This window comes from Sipha flava, unplaced genomic scaffold (assembly GCF_003268045.1).
Source record: "Sipha flava isolate LNK unplaced genomic scaffold, YSA_version1 130_pilon_pilon, whole genome shotgun sequence".
Lineage (NCBI taxonomy): Eukaryota > Metazoa > Arthropoda > Insecta > Hemiptera > Aphididae > Sipha > Sipha flava.
The window spans coordinates 1,684,122-1,710,804 of record NW_020271756.1 but is presented as its reverse complement, the minus strand read 5'-3'; the positions used below and the strand labels follow the sequence as shown (position 1 = coordinate 1,710,804).

Genomic DNA, 26,683 nt, shown 5'->3' with positions numbered 1-26,683 from the left:
TGTAATTCTAAAAATATAGCTGAGTAATTTTTAATAAAAAGTTTGCCTCTCACAACCCCGTAATAATTATGACAACATGATATTATATTATAATGTATAAAAAAAATTAAAAAACTTGCACGTAAAGTTTTAAATTCATAGACTAAGCTTGAATCATCTATGTTTATTACTATTGTATAATAGCGAAAGGTGTGTATGAATCTATTGAACCCATTAAAAAATTGACTTTAGAATCATTTTTAAATTTGTATGTATAATTGTACACTTAAGATATTATAACAAGTTAAGAAGCACAGGTTAAATTTGAAAGAAAATATTTGGATGGTTGAAAGGCTGGAATCCGTCAGTTGTCTGTGCTCGACCGCTTTCTTGAAAAACCCAAATGTACGCGAAGTCACGTCACCTCTGCAATTACACGATCGGGTATACACAAACGACCGAAAAAAAATTACTGGGTCGACCTTTGGTTTTTCAGAACTTGAAAGTATTCAACTACGTATGTAATGCGTATGTTCACGAGAAACATTTCGTCACTCGGTCTCGTGACCGGGTTGCTCAGTAGTTGTCCCCGAACTTTAAATTTACCTAACTGGGGCAAATGCATGCGTGTATATCTGGTTAAACATACACACACACACACACACACACACACACACACACACACACACACACATACACAAATCGTGTTGACGGGCTGGTTAGTCATACGACCGTTGCCCGCGGAATGGTCACCACGACCGCCATCGTCATCATCTCGTGGTCGGGAGGAGATGACAAGCTATTGATTTTGCAATTACAAAAGCCACCGGAATCCATCATCGAGAGTCGTAGTGCAAACATTATTTACGGACCGATGATCTGCACACATCCTCATCCACATCGAGGTACGCGTGAGGCTTTAGGACCTTCACGGACGGGTGCGAGGGGAGCTCACATGTCTTTCTGTTTTGACGTCTCCCGTCATAATATATCTTCCAAAATTGCGTGTCCTTTCGATATGACGTACATAATATATAAATAAACGCCCATATACCGGCCCATTCTCTCGGTCGTCCCTCATCCTGTCCTGTATCCTCCCACACATTGATGTTATCCTCTTCCCGCTACCTCAAACAAAAGGTGGACCAATAATCCTTTAAACATGTCCTACTAGCATACTATTAGCGATGTTTTTCACCACACGTCCGTCATACACGTATAAGATACGGTGAAAATCGATAAAGTTATCAGAATTTATAAATAATTAGACGGTAGAATAAAGAAAACAAAAAGTTGATTTTAAAAAAATTATAAGTTAACAGAATCAATGAAATTATAATATAGTTGAATTAATAATGTACTCGAAAATTAATTAGACTATATGGTTGGTTATTAAACCAAATATTTTACATATTCTCACTTTGTTAAGTGAATTTCAGATTCTTTGAGAATTTTGTGATTTAAAGAACAATTCGAATTTAAATGTTAAAATTAAATGATTTATAATCAACGGGAAATAATTTCATACAATTCAAGTACGCGTCATTAAAATTACGATTACTAATTCATTAATAATCATTTATTTTAAATAATTTTTCTATAAATTTAAGTTAATTATATAATCGTTCATTTATGTTAATTTAGATTATCGTATACCCTATTCGCTTTATCTTTAGATATAGTCAGATATTTATGTACCGTGCTTGTTCCGCCAATATCTTTTTTCTTATTTAATATTTTTGAAATCCGATTTTCTATCTGTGGAGTATTTATTTTTCCAAATATTGTATTTTCACCATTATATTAAAAAAACTTAAAAACAATCATCTTCATGTTTTTGAAACTCAAAAAAAGAAATTTGAATTATAGTTGTTATATTATTTTATATATAGTTTATTGTGTTAACTAGAATAACAACTATAGTTTTTCTATAGAAAATATATAAAATTATTTTCATTTTTATTGAAATACAATTTACTTTTTAGTTGTACCTATATAATTTTATTCATCTACAGTATAATTTAGCTGCATGTCCCCAGCCCCCCCCACCTCGAACTTTCGACTTCAAATTTTTACAGTCGTTTGTGCTTCGTTTGTACTTGTTTGTGCTTTTATTCCCGTCGTTTGTGCTCAAACCGTTTCCGAGTTATTGAACTTTCAAGGTGGGGGGCTGGGGACATGCTCAGCCCCCCCACTACCTCGGACTTTCGAGTTCAAATTTTTACAGTTGTTTGAGTTTCGTTTGTGATTGTTTGTGCTTTTATTCCCATCGTTCGTGCTTAACCCGTTTCCGAGTTATCGAACTTTCAAGGTGGGGGGGCTGGGGACATGCTCAGCCCCCCACTACCTTGGACTTTCGAGTTCAAATTTTTACAGCGGTTTATGCTTGTTTTTGCTTTTATTCCTGTCGTTTGTGCTTAACCCATTTCCGAGAAATTCAACATTGAAGGAGGGAGGGGCCTAAGGACTTAGCCTCCCCACTAACCAATTTTTTTATTTCTTATTGATCTGTTCGTTTATTCCACGTTTGTGCAGATTTGTGATCAAACTTCAGCAGAAAATTCTGATTTACTTGGGATTTTTTTTATAATGACCCACTTTATTTTTTTTTTAAATTAATTTGCGTACAAAAATTTAAATATTTGATATTTTTACGTGTATTTTAAAAAAATAAGAGCTCTTCTCACCAAAACCCCGAAGCGATATAATAATTATTGATGAATTTTCATTTTGAAAAAAACTTCTATGATAATATCATAACACGTTTTTAAAATTGTATAAAAAACCTTTTTTATTTTGTCATTTTTAAATTTGGATTGACGTTTAAGCGACCATTTTATCCGGCCACGGAATTTTAGATCTGGCAGGCTACTGTGAATTCGCACTGAAACTTATGCATACCTACGTGTCTAATCGTAAACACAGTTTGTAAACAATACTTTTGAAAAAGTATTAAGATACTAATAATAGTATTCGAATAAAAAAGTATTAAAAATACTTTTAAAATACTATTATAAAAATGTATTTTATGAATACTTACAAAGTATTTGAATACAAATCCAAGTATTTTTTTTAATTTTATGCTATATTATATATATATATATATATATATATGTATTGTACACCAGTATAGGTACCTATTATGTTACTACTTTCCATGAATCTTAACAATTATTATAACATGTCTGACTATTTAGAGATAAATACATGTTCACATATTTCATTCTGTATTCACATATATTTCAACTAATAATTATTAAATTTCAATGAAAAAAATATAATAAAAATTGGTAATGTTACTGTTAATATGGAACTATTTTAAATTTATTAGATTTTCAGTTTTCTTAAAAATTCCAATACAGAAACTATATAAAATGTAATGTGGTATTTAGTATGGTAAAATTGTTATTACATACCTACTTTTACTATACAAAAACATAATATTAGTTTTCAACAAAATCAATTTTTTTTTAAAAATAATAAATTAAAATTAATAAAATACTTTATGGTATTTTAATACAAGTATTTAAATTTTAGTAAAAATACAATTAAGAATTAATCAAAATACTTAAAAAATAAATAAAATAAATTGTATTCAGAATAGCATATAAATACATCAAAAAGTATTCGAATACTTTACAAGACTGGTGTCTATTTAGCAAATAGTTAAAAAGTTAAAATTTATAATATTAAATAACAAATGGTTGATCAAATTGCATAAGTACGCAGCCACCTTCGGTTTGCTTTTAGTAGATACAAAATATCAACAAAACGTTAATACAAGTTTATTAATTCTATAACAAAATCTGTTAATGTCGTGAGGATGAATGAATCAGTAATAGCAATAGTACCTTTACTATATTATCTTCACCGTCCCGTGGCCAAAAATGGTTTTTGGCACGTTGCGGACCATGTACAAAATTTAAAACAAATTTTACATTTGGAAAACATTTTTTCATTGAACCTGCTTTCCAAAGTCTTGAGTTGGGGGAAAAAAATATTAGACTTTGAATTAACTGTCGTTTTGAGTGACATTCCAACAATAATAAATGTGCTACATAACAAATTCACACTCAGAGGTATTATTAATTTCATAATACCAAAATCCAAAAATATTAATGCAATTGGGCATTATGTATCATACAATTGAAGGGAAACTAATAATACATGGGAACGATGTGATGACCAACTGCATTCCACACGATGCGTAAGAGCATCCACAAAGGTTAACTGTCAATTCATACTGTACACTAAATAAAAAAGTATTAGGTTACTAATATTAGTATATTTGTATAATTTGAATAAGTCAAAAAGCATTTTAAATAATTAATTTATGTTTTAATTTAAAATTTTATTCAAAAACTTAAAAACTGTAATGTGTCATTTATTTTTTAATTAAAATGTTCATACGTTTTAATTTTTACGTAAATAACTATTATAATATCTGTTTTTTTTTTTTTTAATGTTTGTAATCAATGTTAAAATGTTCTTATACCTATATCAAATTTGTTATTATAAATAAAATAATTTTTGTAATTTTAATTTAAAACTTTTATAAAATGTTACATATATATACTTTCATATTTATTGTAGAATTACTTTATATTTCAAGAAATCAATAAATGATTACATTTTTATTAAATGTATACCTAAGAAAATTTGTCATATGAAAAATATTTTATTATATAAATATATGCTGTGTAAAAAGCTAATGGTATAATAATAATTGTTTGAATGTAATTTAATTTAAAAAAGGTGATTGGCATTTATAAATTGGAAAATAGATATCCTTTAATAATGAACGTATTGTTTTGGTTTTCTCAAATATAAACAAAGAGAAAAGGTCTTCTTATTTTGTATGCAAATTCATTTTTAAAAAAATTATGTGGGTCATTACTTAAAGTATGAAAAAAAACCCAAGTAAATCAGAATTTTCTGCCGAAATTTGATCACAAATCTGCACAAACTTGGAATAAACGAACAGGTCGATAATAAATAAAAAATTGGTTACTTACATATACTAAGTTTACTTTATAAAATGTGTTGATAAAACAATATACACAAAAAGTGTGTTTAAATATATTTTGAATTTATTAAGCATGTCCTTAGGCCCCTCCCTCCTTCAATGTTTAACATCTCGTAAATGGGTTAAGCGCGAACGATGGGAATAAAAGCACAAACGAAACTCAAACGACTGTAAAAATTTGAACTCGAAAGTCCGAAGTGGGGGGCTGGAAACATGCAGCTGTATAATTTACGTATATTATGTGTTTCAATCGTTCTAGTAATGTTCATGTGGATGTTCTAATTTAAAAATTATAATCTCCTTACGTTGTGACAGACAAATTAACTGCATTTGTATTTCAAGATTTTAATTTTGCAAAAACTAAAGTAATTCTATACATATCAATTTGCGTTATATCAATTAAAATTTCAAGACATACCATTTCATTCAAATAAATTGTATTTGTTTTAAAAGTTGAACTATTGGTTTTAATGATATTATTATTTTATAATTTATTATTGTTATTAGTAATCTCTAAATGCGACTCTTGATTACACTCTTATTGTACATTATTATGTAGTTAGTTATAATAGTAGTCTCGCGAAACTCAAAATACTTCAAGTAAAAGAAAACTACAATATATTAACTATAAAACGGTATTTTACAAAACATTAAATTTGAATAAATTGATTTCAATTTACACCTCTATCATTAATATACACATAATCTTTAACAAATGTATTAAAATAACAGTTCACATTTACACCTAACTCAATGCTAATTTTAGATATTCCGATGAATAATAATAAACTTCTAAATATTTCCTTTTTTTTTTGTGGAGGATACTTTAACAATAGATATTTCCGTTTTTTATAATACCAAACACTTACGATGTTACACAAACGAAAGCACACAGTACTAAGTATATAAGTAACATTATATAATTATGTAATTTCAATTCTTAATGTTCTGAATAACTATTGTTATTTTCATATTATGAATTATTGAATTAATTATTAATTAATTTAATTATTTATTAATTATGAATTAATTATTTATTAATTAATTATGAATTATTTTCATTTCATATTATGAAATTTAAAATGGAATATTTCTGAATGTTTGCCAGTGTAATAAAAATATTTCTGAAATTAATCGCTTTAGTCCTTTGAATATGAAACATTTTCAATACATTATTATACAGAAACATTTGTTACATTTTTTTTTTTTTTTAATTTTATTTTGTACATTTGTTACTTAAAATATTTATTAATAATTTTCATAAATTTTCGACTGTGTAAAACTGAAACTGAGTACCTAAATGCAATTAATTTGTTCCATTAAAAGATTTTTAATAAATATCTTGTTGCTATCGATTTTCTAAAACAATAAGATTTCAATCAACCGAACTTATTTTAGGTACGGACAAATTATAATTAATACCCGTTCATACTGATTACCCAACTAGTCGCTGGATTATAATCGAATTATCAACTGTTCCCAAAACTAATAAATCAAAATTGGGCTTATTTAACGAAAATCGATTGAAATTCCAACTATTACTCATAAATCAGTTTAAATATCAGTTTGGAATTATAGCGTAAACCAATTATAGATAAATGCTAAACAATCAAATACAAAACAAAATACTAGTGCTCACTAATCATTTTACGAATGACCATCATAATAGCCTAGATTTAAGTTTCAAGCCAGAATCTACACTTAGGCTTATCGCTTACGCACCGTTTCCAAAATTGCTTCAATTCCATACAAACCTTTTCATATTCATCATGTTGATCATTCGAGAGTGTCTGAGCCTGACTCTGAATAAACTTCAGTCGACTGTTACTTAGGGGACAAAATTTCAATTAACTACCGTCGTATACGTTTATAAAATTATACGTACAGACACAGACACAGGATTTAAATTAAGGTAACACTTAAAATAAACACTTATGTTACCCATAGAAGTCAAACCGCATAACCACCACAGAAAACCTATTATTCACACGTCTTCTGTCTTTCATCAATTTCTTTAATCTAATTAAACATATTTATTGATAACAAATTATAATTTACATTATTGGTGATATGATTAATGTACAATTGTTTTATTTTATTTTAAAATATTATACTAATCTATTTCCTGTTTCTTAATGAATATACAATTTTTTTTCAATATGTCTTATACTCCCTGTGATCTAGATTTTTTTTTATTGATATTGCTTGATAATATACAACTATTTTAATTATCCATGAAATACTTAGAAGAAAAGTCATGATAAATCTTAAAATTAAGTGTCATCACTTTTTTTCTTCAGATTAATTATATTTGATGAAGAAGAAACTGTAATAATAATTTACTTAATAATTGTTAAATAAATAGGTAAATAGTACAAATGCGCCATTGAATTTCATATTTACCTGAAGAACTATAATCGTGATGAAATTTGTTGTTTAAAAATTTTATTGCTCTTTTGGCATAATTGAAATTGGATGGAATAGCTGTATTTTTTAAAATAAGTTTTTCTGGGGCTTCTACAAATTCACTGTTAATTAAATGGAGACTGCATAAGCGTGAATATTTTGTTGGAATAAAGTTATCTTTTTGAATAGAGTCTACCCATTTTTGTCTCCTAATCTCATCGATTGGGAATCTATAGTTAAAAACGAAATATTAAACACATTATTATAAGAGTATTTTAGTAAAACTAATTATTTTTGATGATTTATGTGTTGAGTATTTAATTACCTAAATAATTTCGTAGTTGAAGCAACAACCCCGTCCTTGCTACGGCATCCATCAACACAGTACTTATATGGCATGATTGGAAATATAGTATAAACTATTATAATTTCTAAATAAATGCACAACTGACAATTAATGATAAAAATTGATAAGGCAAAATCTATATCAGCCTCGATTAAAATGGCGGATAATGGCTTCACATCTTATTATCAGTTAGCAATCTAGTTTATTATACATATCTGTGATATTATATCTATGGAATTATATAGAATCTATGGAATTGTATATTATTTTTGGAAATATAAACAATCTATGGATTAAACACAATATATGGAATTATATACCAAGTAAATACACGTATCGCCAACTAAAGTAACATTTCTTCTAAAATCTAAATGTAGCATACTTATTTTTTACTTGTTGTACAAATAATTAGCATTCCATGAGCATATGTTCATAGTGTAAAAAAAAAACTTTAATGTACGAACGTAGGTAACCATTTCTTTGGAGTCGGGTAGTATCTTATCATCTTGTTTGCTCGGTCTAAACCTGACATTATTATTATTGTTAAAAACTATGGAGGGTTTGAACTTACTCCATCCAATTACCAATTGTTAAAAATCAAACTGTAAAAATATGCAAGAATTATACTGTGTCACTCTTAAAAAACAAAAATAATATGCCTACAATAAACACTACTAATATCGCTATCCAGCTGTTAGATTTTAAAACTAAATACACCAAACGATACACAGAAAACTGTTTAAAAAAACATGTTATCATAATATTTATTAGAATAAATCAGAGTCAAATAATTATGTATACAAATTAATGGACACCATGTCAACTATACTTGACATTGATTTATCTAAAGAGAACCCTATATCAACTATAGTTGAAATGTGGTCGTGAATGTGTTAAAGCTTAAATTTGGTATTTATTAACTATTAACGAAACTCTAGGCATGTGATTATAAATCGAGACCAGTAATAACAATTCATTTTTTTGAGAAAAGAGAAAAAATTTGCACTTACGTTTTCTTTTTCTGTTGCACATGGTATATTTTACTTGTAAAACTAGTAACACATTATTTAGATTCGATATGAGGTCGTTGTTGAGATGATTAAAAACCTAAATGAAAAAATAAAATATAACCATTGAAGTTTTTCGCTAAGTCTGAAAATAATAAAGAGATATTTGTATTTCGTCTGTCACATTTCGATGTATATCGATAAGAAGATTGTGAAAAATCATGAAATATTCATGAGATGAATCATTAAAAACGTACAAGTGAACAGTAAAGCAGTACAAAGAATTGTAGTTTACTGTTAGCGAGTGGCACTTGTTTGTCGTCTAGATAAAAATTTACATTTTAAAGAGAGATATTTTATAACTTTTTAAACAAATTATATAAATGTGTATAATTACTGTTATAATATGTGTTTGTTTATATATACTCGTATTAAAATAGTTACTATGCAGCAGGTGGAAAGAAGACCATAATGAAATGCGCACACGTAACTTCTGTGACAGTAAGATAAAAAATTATTAATATCATGCAATGAATTTTACTCGCATACGATATTGAAATATCTATATCATTGAGACGATAAAAACTTTGGAAAAAATAATTTGGTAACCATATTTTAGTAATAATGATATAATACAATGTTTACAATGATTAAAATTGATCATCATGTATTAAAGTAAATTAGATGTCTGTATAAACCAAACCTTGTTGGGTTTTTATTTTTTATTTTTAGATAAATTATTTAAGATTATGGTTTTAAAATAATATAAACATTTTATTTTATACTGTACGGTAATATTTAAGACAGATTATGAAGAATAATATCTAATACAATCGAAAAGTATACGTCACAATAAATATCACTTTATATACTCATCAAAGCATTTTATTCTTAAATTTTTCATAGTAATAAAACATAAAATGTCAAACAAAACCATAAAAAAATAGGTGGTTATTCTCTAACTTTGAACAAGAAGTTGGTCAGTTTCCCTCAAACCAGGTTGCGTTTCTTTAAATGTAAGAACAATGATAAATTATCGTACTCTATTCCGTGTAAAGTTAATGTACAAATAATGTAATAGTAAACGTTAACTGAAATTAATCGCCAAAAAAATTGTTAGTAAGACTTTTGATATATTATAGGCATTAATAAAATTAAGATGAATAAATCAAGCTAGAATTAAAATTACTAGTTCATTAATAATATAAATTCAAGTGAAGATGCTTTAAAGAAAAACATATTTTTCACAAAATAACATCATAATAAAAATGAAAAAATTACATAATATTAATTTAAATGTTTTAAAAAATAATGTTGTTTTTCTAGATCATTATGACATTTGTTCCAACAAAAACATTCAAAAGTATAAAATTTATTGTTATAGTTTATCTATTACGATTTTTGAAAAATATTGAATTTTAAATATATATTTTAGTTGTAACAAACAATTCGATATATTAATAATTAATCATAATTATATTATAAGTATTTTATTAATAAAATATTAATATGAAATTAAACTAAAGATTTATTAAATTACTAGCTGAATTACCCGTCGTTGCCGAGTTTAAGTATATAAATATATGTAACCTGCCAAGATTAAATTTTGTTAAATCTATTGAAATTTAAATTAATCAAGATTTTTGAAATAATATTTTATACATATTAATTTAGTTTTTAAGATAATGATTATTATCATAACCTATTCGATAAGTTATAGCTTACAACTACCTGAACCTCTCTACAGTTCGGTATTCTGTTGAATACATATAGCATCTCACTTCTCCGAATATTTTACCTTTTGTCAATAAGTTCAGTCTTTTTGACTTTTAACCGAAACACTTTTGCAATTATATCATGTCGATCATATGATCTTTGACCGGGAAGTAAGAGCTCATTTAAATCGCATCTTTTAAATAAATATAACTATCTGCACGCAATTTGGCTTGGTTGTTTTTGATGTAATTTAGTCTTTCAGTTTCAATTTTGGCGTTTTTAATAGTTTTTTAATAATTTTTTAATTTTTTAAATTTTTTTTTAAAAATTTCGAAAAATCCTTTCTTAGCGCACGTCTACATCATAATAGCTATCTGTATGCCAAATTTCAGCCAGATCCGTCCAATGGTTTGAGCTGTGTATTGATAGCAGTCAATCAGCTTATTGTTTTATATATACAGATAATTCATTTTCAATAGCGCAGTTATCGACCTGGTCAAAAAATATTAAACCGATTTCAACCCTTTAAATTCAAAATTTCAAAAAATCCCTTCTTAGCGCACGTCTATATTATAATAGCTATCTGTATGCCAAATTTCAGCCAGATCCGTCCAATGGTTCGAGCTGTGCGTTGATAGCAGTCAATCAGCTTACTGTTTTATATATACAGATTATTATTAAAAATAATGTAATGTTACAAATAATACTCCATTTAATTTTAAGAGCATCAACTGTTTAATTATGCATTATTAAAAATTAAATCAATTTTACATTTGTTTTTAATTTTTATAAATACAAAATAAATTAATAATATCGAGATGAACTTAAAAATATATTATTTCAAAATGGATTATAATAATTCTCAATTTGTTACGGAAAAACCAAAATTAAAATAGACGGTTTTAGTCTATTAAAATTAATGACCAAGGTTTTTGATACCGTTAAATTATTCCTAGCAAGACATTTTTATTCATCTACTGAGTTTTTCATTTAACATTAATGTTTTAACAATATCAGTCTCCAAAATACCGATGATATTTCTTTCGGCAAATCATATACTACACTCACATTGTATGAAGTCAGTTCGGCTTGTATTTACACTCATATTTTTATATTCAATTTAAAATTAATGGAAGGATGCGTTCAACATAACATAGACATAGATACACCGGGTGAGATAAAGCTTGCCAATAATATAGTCATGATATCCATGCCTCTCAAAAATCAATAACATGTAATAGTACATGTATAATATAAAATTCATTTCTTTTATAAGAAAGGTACAGATGCATTATCAAAAATCTAAAAATTAGGTTTTAAGTAGTTTAGTGGTGAAGTTTTCAAATGTCTCAATCGCGAATCACTTTAACTTTTAGTATTTGAGTACGGAAATCGATGAGTCCATGAAAATAATAGGTATTGTTACGCAAAGTTTATACATTTTACTGTTGTAAAGACAAGTATAGTTTTGTTTATTTACGTTTATGCGTGAAAACAAATATTTGTGGACCCTACCAGGTATGAGAGGAACAAATTAATCGATGTTTAACGGGAAATTAAAATCATTGTATGTTTGTTATTGAAAGTTTAAGATAATTAATATGACGAGATATTTTTCATACAAGCCTGTTGTATTTAACCTACGGATTACTAACTGGATACTTCGAAAAACCCTAATAAAAGTTTGATTCAAATCCGGATTTAATTTAAATAAATAAATAAATTTAAATAAAATTTATCTAGATATTCGGAAAATTCGAATCTTCGGATTTCATAACCATCTTTTTTATGTACTATATAAATGTCGACCGCTTTTGTATGAATTTTGCTACAGAATCGTATACGATTTGTTTGCAAAATTACCAAATCAAACATGCAGAATGACTTTACAAGTATTTTGACAGCCTTAATGTTTCAACAAATATAATAATTTTATTATAGTAATTTGTCGATGTTAAGTTTATTCGTTTTATTTGGTAAGAATGTAAATGTATCTATATTATTTTGATTAAATATTTTATACCGTAACCATGATACAATTTATAGGTACGTCATATCTTATCATAAAAATACATATTACATGATATAATAGGGAATTTATATATTAATATTAATGTACTATGCAATGTAAGAGTTATACAACTTAAACACACACCCACATACATTCTATATAAATATAATATTTTCAACATATTTTTTTTATTATTATTTTTTTTAATCATATTTAATATTTTAACTCGCATCTTCTCTTAACATAATAACACATGTAACCTAAATTAATCAAATCGTTATAATTTATTGCAATGTATTAAATAAAAAGTGCTTGGAATTAATTTAAAATTTGTCGATAAAACGCATTGCGAAGATACTAAAAAATAAAATAAAACCGAGAAAGTAATAGCGGAAATTTCGTAAATAGAGAAATATCTTTGCTAATAGTTCGTGTAAACCACTTTTATAATTTTATTTGCTGGTGAATTATTATGTTGACATTTTAAGTGTTGTTCACAGTAAAAAAAACTTTAATAAAAATAAACATCACTATACGGATCAAAAAGTCACGTAAATTTTCATTTGCTGTATTTTATTGTTTAGATTTTTTATTTTCGCTGTAAAAGCATCAACAAATTGTATACGTCGAACAAGTTTTATTCCTATAAATTTAAAAGTAATTGTATAAATGTGGTATTATATTGAGCAAATGTTTCCGATTAAAATTTGGTTTTTCTCGAGCTTGTAAAAATCAATTCAAAGTAACGAAAAATTATCTTTTTTATTCAACCATACATGGTTATAATTAATTTTACCATTTTTTTTAGACATAGATCTGTCTGGATTTAGACGGGATGTTTTGAAAGAAACAATGAAAAATCACTGGCTACAAAAGCTGAGGATAGGCTACTTGTAAATATTTGGTGTTCCTAAATGTGCAAATACAGGATGAGGTATAACGAGAAAAATTGGCTGTATTACACGGCTTGTGATTTTTATCCTCCTCCACTGGAAGTACCTTTTTGGGTATTTTATTCAATAAAACTTCACTGCCAGACCGTCATCATCTGATAAGACGAATCATAACAGGACGGCGGAAAGGAGGAAAAAAGGTTCACTACCCTTTTTTACCCTTCATCCTATAGGTTTTATATTTTGTTTTTCCTTTTTTTATTATTTTTTTTTTACTTCATAAAAATCTTACCGTTATATTGTCGTTGGAGCGATAGAATTACATTTTATATTTCGAGACTTTTAGTTAGCAAACGCGAAAAACTTGGAGTAGAGGAGGGCAGTGTAATGGTGTAGCAGCACCATCAGTAGTGTGGTGGTGTGCGTACTATTTTACTATCTTTAGGAGTAGTCTGACCGAGTTGAGCGTAACCGTTACGTCCGTTAGTTTGTCCCCAACGACAAATACGTTGAACAAATATATAGTCATATCAATAATTAGTATCACGGTCGTAATAGCAGCACACATCACTCAATATCAGTGCAAAAGCGCTTGGATAGCATTTGTGACAAAAAGAATAAAAATAAAAAAAACCGATTGGGCAAGACTGGGATTTTAGTCGTGAGAGCACACCTTGTAAAAAATGATAACAATTGTTATGCAACTACATAGTATTTTTAAACGGTCTTGTCATGTTTAATGTGGCTAAATATTAGGCGTATAGATACATGATATATGTTATTATGAATAAACAAAATAACAGGGATGCGTTTCTTTGGAGGCCGATAGAAAGGACTTTAGTTAAAACTTTTCAAGGTAGCGATTTGAAAGTTGGATGATTTTAAAACGTTAGAATATAATACATATATATATTATACATTTTGTATTAAATTGATAAATTTGAATTATAAAAGTTTTTTTAGCCTCAAATTGAGCAGTGTTTACTAGCGTTTTAAACTTTTTAATTATCGACTTATCGTAGAAATCGAAATACCTGTATGTGTTTTCTTCAAATTGTAGTGGTTTAGTTCGATTCATAGAGGTTTTGAATAACCGATGCTCATATTATCGAAAATCTATTTTAGTTATCAAATCTTAATTACATTTATTACTTACAGTCCTTGAATTAATAATTATTTTAGGAATTTATTGTAATTATATCATTCAGATTTCCCTTTTTCTTACTCAAATCTTGATACTTTTCATGACATTAATTTTTGATTAAATTTAATTTAATTGACTTATATGATTTTGTTTTTAACTTAGTTATTTTACCAAATCAATATTACAGGCTATATATATTATATGCATACGAGTATATCTATACGGTTGTTCTATCGGTTGTGACACTTTAACTACGAGCAATTTTGACGTCATTTATAATGATACACATTTAATTCTTGACTTATGCTATTTTTACTTGAGTAATAATCACATTTCAAAACGATCAAGTTCTATAGAGTTCTTTATAACTGTAAAATAAAGTAGTGCAAAAGACACATACGAGTCATGCAATAAACTTTACACCAAATATAAAATAGAAAATCACAAGATATGCCGTATTTATTTCTGTAATAACATCAGTAATATTTTTGACTGACTTATGCCATTTGGATCAAAAAAGAAAATCAGGTAAAAATAAAGCCTCAAACCGGTGGGGAATTTGTAATTTTTTATTTTATTTGAAAAATTGACTTAAGCTCTTTTTACTTGCGACCCAAAGATTTATGGATTACGTTCTGTGGCGACAACGATTTTAACTATCTATGCGTTTCGATATGTCTTATAAAACGCTGTGTCCACTACTTTTCGTTTCGCAAATACAACGGATTGTAAAACGCAATTTATATACAAGCCGTACACAGTATATATATATACACGCTTGACGTTTTATCAAATTCGTTTGTGCACGTACTAAGACGTCATAATAATACTTAAAACGCTGTTATTTATTATTATTCTTAAATCGATATAGTTCAAACCAAGTGGAGTAGTACGTTATTATTTTATTCAGCGATAAACATTTGATACAAATAATTCATGTGTGAACTTGCGATTTTACAATAAAAGAGTAGTGGCGTGTGGGTACGATTGCAGAGTTTTAGTTCCATTTTGAGTTAGATGTGTTTTTATTCCATCAAGTGGACACGGAAAAATGTAAGACATGCAATCGGCAATTATTGTAAAATACTATATGATTTTACAACAATCGCGTTGTAAAAATAATTAATTTATTGATTAACCTCGTAAATAGGTTTCAATTGGTGATAACTTCGATTACAGTGTTTCTCAAACTTTTTATAATCAATGATCCTTTTAAAATATATCACATCGTCCAGTAGACGACGTCCAACCTCTCATCGATGAACTGCTTTAAAAATCAATAGATTCATTTGATAAATATTTTTTTTTAACGAAAATAGAATGAAATTTAATTTAATTTAATGTAACACCATGTAAGAAACAATTTTATTAATTAATCACAGGATAATAAATCCTATTAGGTAAAAAATCCGTTTGGTTGTTGGAATGTTGGAACATTGGAAAATGTTCACTAGGTAGGAGATAGCGCTCATTTTGTTAATCACTGCCGGTATCACGTCCATTTTGCGATGAAAACCACATCAATAATTTTCTACAGACATTAATTGTTTTCTGTTAATTGTATAAAAAATGACTATGGGTTCATTTTATATGCGTTCAATCGGCTAAGAGTAATTTAATTACACTTGGTTTTCAAATAAAATACTGTGACTAAATTGACCGGCCGCCTGCTATCAATTGTACGCGATCAATTGACTGGACACACTGTTTCATTCGCATTGAAATCTCCAATTATTCGCACGATCGACTCTAAGTATTTGAGCTTATCAATCAAACCTCCTCACACTTGAAGTAATCGGTTTTCACCCGAATGGTGCCTATTTAAGCGAATATTTTAAAACACAATATCAATACACGTTTTTATGCGTCCCACTTAAATGTAACGCAAAACATTATTTTGCTTTTAGGATTTGGTTTTTTTTTTTGTTAAAAGCTGAAAATAACCCTCGTTCAAAAAAAAAAAAAAAAAAAAACAGGCATAACACTATCATGAGATGTCACATATAGACTTTATAGTTGTTTTATCCAATGCCGATGCAGCGTTTTCCGACATTCCATACGATTTTTTTTTTTTTAGTACTTGTTTTTTTTTGTATTAGCATACTTTTAGAAACGCATCGGGAACTCTAAATTTCTCATAACTAATGATTGTTTCCTTTGTGTGTCCTCCAAATTTTTTAAAATAATACATTTTTACAAGATTAATATTAAGAAAAAAATTATTGTAACTTATTATACTTTATGTATTTTTTCTTATTATATACGTTTATGCGTTGCGAACTATTTTTAGGATTAGAAAAATTTTCTAAGTCCTCTATATAGCTATAAATTTCAACCTGACTCAGTCATATTTTATTTTAAGAAAAGTAGACATAGAAACTATCAATTGGATGAAGTATTTTAGTGGCTTCGTGAACTCTATTCGTATCCAAGTTTTTTTTTTAAGAACAAAATTAAAAAAATGGTATGATAAATGTATTAGATTATTGATTTATATGAGTTAAAGTTCAGTACAATTTTGAAATCACTTACTTATGAACTGATGTAGGAATTATAATTTATTTTAATCGATCGCTAATTATCAGGATTGGGCTATTAGATGATTATTTTTGTACCACCATTATATACATCTTGATTGAAATAATAAGTAATATATTTGATATCTAATCAGACATCTTTCAAATGTTACGATGCGTCTTTGTAAAAAACTTTGAACTTTTATACAGTTTTAGTGTTCTATGATCACATTGAACGTATAAAGTCTGTATATTTCTGGGGCAGACAATGTATAGAGATTACAATAAAACATATTTAATCTTTTTAAAAGAAAGACATTTGTAATTTGCTTCAAAAATGTATACTTGAATGGTAATTTTTTATATATAAAATATTTTACTTATAATGTTATGTTGGCAGACTTCGGGAAATCAGGATAGATATAATTTTAATATATAGATAAAAACGAAAAATGAATCCAAGTTTTTGAATTTTAGGAACAATAATTTTGTAAGTAGCCTACGTTGAATTCTGGTAAACTAATGTGTAAGTAATAATTTGTGATACCAATAAAAGACTATGTAGATATATTAAAATCATTTGAAAATATGTACTCCGTACGGATACTCAAAAATACTGACTAAAGTCTTTTAAATTTGCTTTTTTTATCATATTTTAAACTTAACATGCATAACACTTTCTTTGAGGATAGTTTTCATATTTCATTATACTATTCCATAACGCAGCATCTCTAATTCGTGAGTGATAACGTATAATGTTTATGTCATGAATTGAAGTGGCTTCGTGAGCATAGATTTTGAATAGTTATACAATTAATTTCTCACCAAATCTAAATTATCTTATAGATTTTTCAGATACTCTGTCCGTTTTATTTTGAATTATTAAATATGCATGTTAGTACATGATAAAGGACACATACTTAATCCAATGCAGAGATTAATCGTAAGCTTCGGGGACCAATTAGTCTATTAATGTGCTTAATAATACTATTCACGCAACACAGTTTGACGTCGTGAATAAATAAAGTTAAGAAAAAAAATAAAGATGTGTCTACACTATGCTACTGAATGGCTTTTGGTACGGCCAAAAATGATGTAGACGTAGTCGTTGGCATATGCAAAATGGCATATTCATGCCAAGCAGCATGCTAACAGATATCGTTCCAATGTCGGTCTACTTCAAAGAAAACCACTGAAAACAAATGATGTGTACATGCCAAGTGGTCATACGCGGCACTAGTTTTGATTGACTGTCGTAGTGGCGTTGAGTTGGTTAATTAATTTTACATTGAAAAAAATTCTTATATGTTTTACTTAACTACTAGACTGGATTTGTATTCTTATTTTTTAGATATAATTTATATTTTAATCTAAAAAAGTAGTTATTTATCTTATTAAAAATATACAATTCCATCTGGAGATATAAAAAAGTCAGCGAAGTATATCGTTATTTTAAAACGTACTAAAATAATTTGTGAAACGGAAAATTTGTCAAAACATTTGTTTTCGTGTAAACAGCATTCGAATGTCTAAATGCCAACACCTATGCGTCAATAATATTGCAAGTGCGTTTGCCAACAGCCATGTCAAATTACATTCAGCGCCATTGTGTGGACGCACCTTAAGGTGACGTTGTTACCGAAAGCAACTGATACAGGCAACACATTAGAGGTTAGATTTTAGTTTTAATTGAGTTCCTCGTATGTTCTCTTCTAATTAATAAACATTAACTGAATTGTGACTACGCGTAAGTGTTCATTTGTTAAAATCTTATGTGTTTTAGCTTATTGTAGGTATTTTAGTATATTTGAACGTAGGCCCAAGATTGAAAATAAGCGGGTTAGAAGCCCCAATAATATGTATTGGTTTTTGTAAATGTAATTTGTATCATTAATTTATTTTTACCAATAAACGACGGTAGTCGGATGGAAGTAATCGTAACAGTAATGATCCACTCGGCACCGGTTCAAACGCAATAAAAAGGTACCGTAGCATTCATATATTTGAAACGTCAAAAAAGGCTACAAGAATAATGAAAAATATTAAGTCATTCATATTATTCGTTACGCATTAAAAAAATTATTATTAAGAGTACTACAGGTGTAAAAAAAAAAAAACAAAAAATACGCTTATCTAAATGTATAATGCCATTGAGATCATGTACAAATGTTAAAAGTATCATTTCAACGTTCGTAATATGGTGTTCATCTGTACGCATATATTCTTGAAATCGAGCGCGGCTTTTTCTAAAGCTCTTTCTAAATCGTTTAAAACATTGAAATTGTGCAGGAGTTGAAAACATCGGACCACTAACTGTGGATTAGTGAAGAACACAACGGCAATATAGCCGACGATAAAAGTTTGGCTGACAACTTGTTGATGACGAACCATGCGAACTTCCTTTTCAGGAATATACACGTACAAGTCATGGACGCCGGCTCATATATCACAGACATCGGTTTTAAGACCTTTTGTACGCGGTGGGGCGGGTGGGCTGAACGGAAAAATCGTGTTAGAAATCCACGGTGCCGTACGATAGTCTCCAAAGTATGGTGTGAGCGTACTGTGTCGGCGATGAAACCGACGATTGCTTTAAGTTCTACAATTAAGCTAACTCGTGCGAAATCAATTATCCGTGTGACTTTTATCCCGCCAATCCGTTTCGAATCGCGCACAGTCGTCTCGTGACCAACATTAGCAAGTTTCACGTAAAATACCCCGCGCATATATACGTCAGATGTTCGGCGAAGCGTTAGACCGGTCGGTGACGGGCAAAAAAGTTCAATAATAACCGCATACTTACATATGAAACCTAACTATCCTGTTACACTACAACACGTATGATGTAATCGCGCAATCAAATGCTCCGTGACAAAACGCAAACTGAATTAGTTAGTCAAACCAATTAGTTGCACGTGAGATCATTGTCGTGTATCACTTATGCGATAAAACTGATGCGCGACTGAAAACTGCCCGTCGGCAACTAGCCTTAAATTGAATTTTCTTTTTCTTTACGTCACAACGTAATCGACGCGTCGTATCCAGATAACGAATATCGGTCGTGCAGACTCCGTGAGGTATCAACACGTTTAGATAGCGTTATGAATCTCAAAGGAACGCGTAGGCAGTACACGATTTTTTATGTGTTCAACAGACAAATCAGATGCATTATGTTCATGGAACCAAGTACCGTAGACGGCGATCGAAGGAGTAAATAATTTATTCGAGATCAAAGTCCACCGAAAAATTTAAAACGAAATTGCGCGTTTAAACAAATAACTGAATATTGCGCTTACGGAAAGGTAAGAAATAAATGTTTGCTGTTCATATTTGATTAAAATTTTTTTTTCATTGGTTATTGTCGTCATCGCCATATTATTAGATATTATTATTTCATTTCATTACGTTTATAATGGGGTTAGGGAACCTAGTTATATTAAATTGCGTAAAAGTGCACGTAGTCGATTATATTGGATAATATTTCATTCATAATTATTTATTTTTTATTTGCGTGCCAACCGCGAAATCACATTCGATTGAAAATTATAAAAGCATTTGTACGTATATTCAAACCTATAGATACTATTACTATAGAGTTTATGCCGATCGTGAAGTAAGAATCCCATACTGATCACGCGGTAAACGCAAATACGCATAGTATTTGGATATTTATATTCAACTGCACGACTCTTCATAACTGAAGGAATTCTCGTACTCTTTGATCTCCTTCCTTTTGTTATTAATTTTTTATTTTTCACTCGATTTAGTGTTGTATTTCATACACGAATGATCCGGAGAAATAGGGGAAAACATATTGTTCTTTTTTCTTTTTTTTCCTATCAGTTAATCCAGAACTCTATAAGATTGAAAACAGTACGGTAGGACATATTATACATGACACACACACACACACACACACACACACATATATATATATATATATATATACGCACAAAATATGTCGTTTACTATCATATTAATACGCGTCATCGAACGGAGAGAAAGGTTCATAGAAAACGTAATATTACAAACAACGTCAAGTAATCTGCTCAAACAATGATAAAGTTGCTGGGCGGAATCGGGCAAAACCCACCAATTATTCACTCTAAAATATCGTATTCTAATGATTCACTGATGATTTTCAATGGTAATTTTTTCAAACTTGTATAACAATAAATATGAACCTACGTGAAAGCATTAAGAATTATCTGAAGTAGGTGGGCTTGTCATAAATTATTTTTATTCTTTTAACTAAATGAAGGAAATATTTTTGCTTTGACTGATAATTCAAACGAAAACCTTTAGGTATTAGTTATACAATCTATGATAGATGTACAGCTTTAATTAGTCGTCATGTAAATACTAAAGAGATCATAGCTGTTTTGATATATTTATTCACTTATATTTTTACGATTTGAAACAATGCTGCATGTTATCTAATTCCAATCGTCATCGTGTTTTGAATTCTAAACATGGAAAAGGAAAATAATATAATATGTATCAACAGCAACATAAAACATTTTAAATTAATTAGATATTTTGAGTTTGAGTAACTGGATCTTATGCATGGTTTTTAATTTACCGAAAAATATAATTGTTCAACATAATCCGGTTCTGTTATCAGAAAAGTACTTTTCACCGAATAAATTATTCCATTAATTCTCTCTTAATATATTTAAATCAACAATAATAATAAACATTATAAATTGTATGCAATTTGAAAGTTAATCTGTTTATGTTTTTAAAAAAATTAATTCTATAAAATAAATAGTTATTTAAAATTGTTATCATTTTAATTATTAATTTTTCTTACTAAAACGTTTACTATTATTATTCTTGTATGTATTAAAAGTAAAATTTAGTTTAGTGAGCTGTTAAATAAAAATAAATTTTACAATCTTAATTAATTTTTCAAATTGGTTATAAATGTGGATATTCTAACTAAGTGTTAAATGCCTTAAGGTTATATAAAAAAAAAAAAAATTGTCCATATATATTAGGACTTAAAGTAATAACCATGGCACAGAGAGTTAAATTAACTAATCAAATTTTGATGTTATATATATTTAAAATTAATTAGGTTTGTTACATTTTATTGATGGCTACATGATTATGTTAATTTTATGTTTCAACTGGTAGTTGTACGTATAACTATTTTATTTAGTTGGTTAATTTATCCGGTGCATATTAGTTTCTCCCCAAAATATACGAATTGTCTCTCATCCTTATCGTAAATAAAAAGCGTAATATTAGTATATTATATTAGTTGCTCCGGTGACCACATGGCTCATAATTATATACGAGTTAACTCTCAAGAATTTTCACACTAGTTGACTCTCACAAAGAATCAAGTAGTAGTTCATAAATATATAACATCTCTATACAATTATAGTTATTTAGAATATTGAGAAGCTAATCCAAGTGGTTATGGATTATTATGATTCAACTTACTTTCTATCAATAATTACTTTGCCATTTTCATTTAATTTTAAAAAAGTTCTACATATTTGTTGTATAGTTTCACCGTTCTTTGTTGAAAAATAATTTCTTTTAAAAATTAAATTTAAAATCTTTAATAATTTTAACACATTTGCCCTTTTCACTTAAAATTTTATAAACTAATTCAACAATTTTAAATTGCTTAATAATTTTTAAAAATTAAAATCGTACTACGAGAACGATTGTTGAAATTCAACTAAACTATACTTGATCACTTACGATAACGTGTATTATTTGTTATAGTCTGGCTCAGATCTGGTTTGAATTATATATTATCATTACACAAAAGAGTATATTAACTTAAAGTTAAGTCGTATAGGTATAATCGTATTAAATATCAAATATAACAAAAGTCATAAATTACGACTTCAAAATTACAAACATTTTATGAAGTTTGAAAATGTTTAAAACAACTTAAACATTTATTATCTACTCATTAGGAGACATCTAATACTAGACCCTTTTCGTTTTCGATAAAATTTAGGGTACCATTTACGGACAATTTGTATAAAAATCATTGATATTTTTGACTTGTATGCAACTAGTATTCGCTCATTGTATCAACCTATATTCATATTTAAATTGTGTAGGCATATGATATAATTATGGTTTATATTTACTATTCGTTTTAATTGTGCGTGAACGACATTTAAAAATATTTGTGTAATTTTCAATTATGCTACGAATTACTTTGATCTTCTAATTTTAGTACTGTAACTTCATTCTATTTAAAAATAGGGGATAGTATAAACAGAATATTAGTTTTGGTTCGCTTACATATATTGCTTTATGAAATTTGTAAATATACTTTAGAGTACTAAATTATATGGATTTTTCAAAATTTCGCCTTTCATAAATATGTCAAATTCATAATTCAAAATATTATATTTAAGAAATTGTGGCTAAAAAAAGCGACCAAAGTGATTGATATTAAAATAATATAATAGGTGATTAATATTTTTTGTTGTCTATCAAAAACAAATATTGGATGTAACTTACCTTTAAGTGTTAAATTTTTCACAAACATGGGCATTTTGATGTTTCTCGTTGTAAATTTCCTGAAAAAAAAATAAACAATTTTACGTATTACAAATTGTAATACGAGTAGAGATTGAAGTAATATTGTTTCACGAATGATATTATTAATTAACATACGTAATATTGAGATGATCAATTTATTATTTTAGTCATGTGATTAACCATCAGAGATAATATTTGATTTAAAGTGTATCTTGAACATTATTATTATTATACAAACTATCTGAGTAGCATTTATTTTTTATGATCCCATTTTATAGTTAATCGTTTTTGCAATAACAACGTAATTTATGTATTTTATTATAAATATTTTTTGCGTGGTTTTTAATTTTACAAAAAAAAAACTTAGTCTCCATATTTTTTTATGTTTTATTCTTCGAGGAAACGATATTTTGTAATATATTTCTTAAAGAAAGGAAATTCATTAGATTATATAAGGTTTTATATAAGTCTATTTTACTCCCGATAGATTCGAACACAAAACGTTAGTGTATAATTTTCAGATCCTCGGTTTTTGAAAAAACAATAAATATCAAAAATATTTAAGATTTTTTTTCTTTAAAAATTTGTTAGAGTTATAGTTGTTTAAAAATCATGTACTGAATATTTCAGTCACTTGAACACCAAATCGTTTTAAAGCAGCATTTTTCGAATGCTAACAGATAACTACATTAAGTGCATTCGTTAATTCTAAATATACCTTTTAAAAACACCGTACAATATTCCTCGGCATATTTATTCATCATGAAGTTTTAATTTTGAATGTATTATGGCATAACAAGAAAGTCATAATACGAAAACATTTACGTACAATTTATAAATACGATAGCGTTCGTTTATTCATGTGATCCAAGTTTCACGAATATTGTACCTAAGAAATGGAAAAATACGCGTGTTAACATGAAATATCATCGGATCCCATTATAAGGTGAAAGATTTCCACAAATAAAATCGCACGATATAATGCTATAGACGTTTAAAACAACCAAAACGATGTTCACTCATTATATTTGAATCTGACATTTAAAGCCTATATTGGTATTTTTTTTTTTAATATTACAGCACAATAAGTCCACACCTCCAGGGCGCACATTCGGTGTTCCATCTCGGACGCGAGAACAGTTCGGTGCACTACGAAAAACAGAGTATGTGTAATGCAAATACATTTCAATGCAAATGAATTTCAGCAATCTACCTTTATCGTATAATTATCATCCGGTTACACGTAGAAAAAAACGAATGGGTAACAGCTACTACCCGTGCATTTTCTGAGGATTATTATTAATATTATTTAATATCATTACATTAACCATATAATTATAATCATAAAAACAATAATTTTGTTTATTTATTTATTTTTAAGCTTTAAAATGCCATTAATTTAGTTCAATTTTAATAAAATTAATAAAATTGATTATCAATAGGTTTTGTTCCATAATGTTGTTTGCAGCAAGGCACCGCGGAAAAAAAAGTTTGGGAATCGCTGGTGTACACGAACGGGATTTCGGATTTAAGCAAAAAAAAAAAAAACGATGTGCGAGAAATCTGCTGCACGTCGGGATGGTTTGTTTCGCTTTTACTGGACAATACGCGCCCGACAAACGGTTCGGTTTGGTCGTGTACGCGTGATCGAAATTCCGTCGGGCGGTACACGATCGATTGCGCATATTTTAAAAGTTATTATTTCTTGGGGGGGGGGGGCGAAAAGAACGTATCAATTGAACCACTGCTGTTATTGCGGGATCGTAAATCAAGTACGACGCAATATTTTTGACCGAGTGGTCTCTCTTGGCGAACGGTACGAACGGACACAAACAATGGACACGTTGCAACGTAATCGTTTGCGCGTGTGTGGTAGCCGAGTTAGATTAATAATGAATTAATTATGATAATGTTACGATCTATTACTTTTTCGCGGTGTGATCCGCCCCAGTTTCGCATCGTGTTCCCGCACGATACTTTATGTTCTCGAATAATAATAATAATAACATCGTCATCGGTCGTGTTTATATGTAAAACAACAATTGTTTGATGCTCGATGAATAAAAAAAAAAAAGAAGAAATTTAATTTTTAAAGATTTTTCTGTTATACCATCGGGTGAACGTAAGTTTCCACCCAAGGCGTAACAGGTAAAAACCATTCAATGATACGTATCCCAGATGAAAAAATAATATTTCTGCACGTATGTTCCTAAACGAAAAAATAACATATCAGCGACATGTACCATAAACTCTTACGTAAATAACAGTTATAAAGCAGACAATATTCCTTTCTACTCGATACTAACAAATTGAGTGTAGTTGGTGCTAAAATGTGTTTGATTTGATGTCACATAAATAACGTCTAAAATGTCTAATTCAATTCTAATTGAATTCATTCTATGTACTATTACAATGAATAGCCTACAATTTTATTAAATAATTCAATTGTATTTGGACTGTTATGAAAACTCAAAAACATTACATAGTTATTCGGTACTATTTTTCTTAAAAGTTATAAATTCTTATAAATGTGCTCTTGTTTGTGCAAGAACTTACCGGTATATTTTTAATCGTGTAGGAAAATACATATACAACCCGTTCATTCGGTATGTTTAACGTGAGAACTTATCAAAGCCCAAGGCTTATATATCGAAAAGCGGGAAATTATTTTTCAAACGACAAACGTGATGGAACGGAGTCGAAAAAAAAAGAAGAAAAATAATAGTATTATGTGTATATTATGTGTAAAATGCGAACGATCGTCGTACATAATCGTCCCCGGAGCATAAAAATGCAGTCGTCGCGTACGCTCGGGCGATGACAGGCCACATTATGCGTAATTTATCACCGGTCGATTGTTTGTAATTTGTATAGCATATTGATGATGTAGTTAGTGATCATTTACATTTTCCGCTCGAGTGCATGAAAAACGTATCGCGTCCACAGCCCGGTACGCGACGACATGTAAAAAAATGCCAAAATTTGTTCGGAAAAAATGTCGTTTGCATCAAAAATCATTTCAATCGTTTCAACATTTCACATCGTTATTATATGTGACACACTGCCGCGGGGACGCGATGAAATCAAAGCTAAAATAATGTAAATATAATGTGTCAATGG

The 26,683-nt window shown here is 28.5% G+C and overlaps 1 protein-coding gene across 5 annotated transcripts in view; it reads right to left on the bottom strand.

Annotated features, from left to right (window-relative positions):
* The window catches only part of LOC112694496 (leucine-rich repeat-containing protein 4-like), a 264,913-nt gene that overhangs the window by 35,020 nt on the left and 203,210 nt on the right, over positions 1-26,683 (bottom strand). For 4 of the 5 annotated variants that reach the window (XM_025569975.1, XM_025569974.1, XM_025569977.1 and 1 more), the window contains one exon: positions 23,543-23,601. The exons of the other annotated variant lie outside the window; for it this stretch is intronic. The gene's annotated coding sequence lies outside the window, so the exon portion shown is untranslated. The remainder of the gene's footprint in view (positions 1-23,542; positions 23,602-26,683) is intronic. 5 annotated transcript variants of the gene reach the window in all.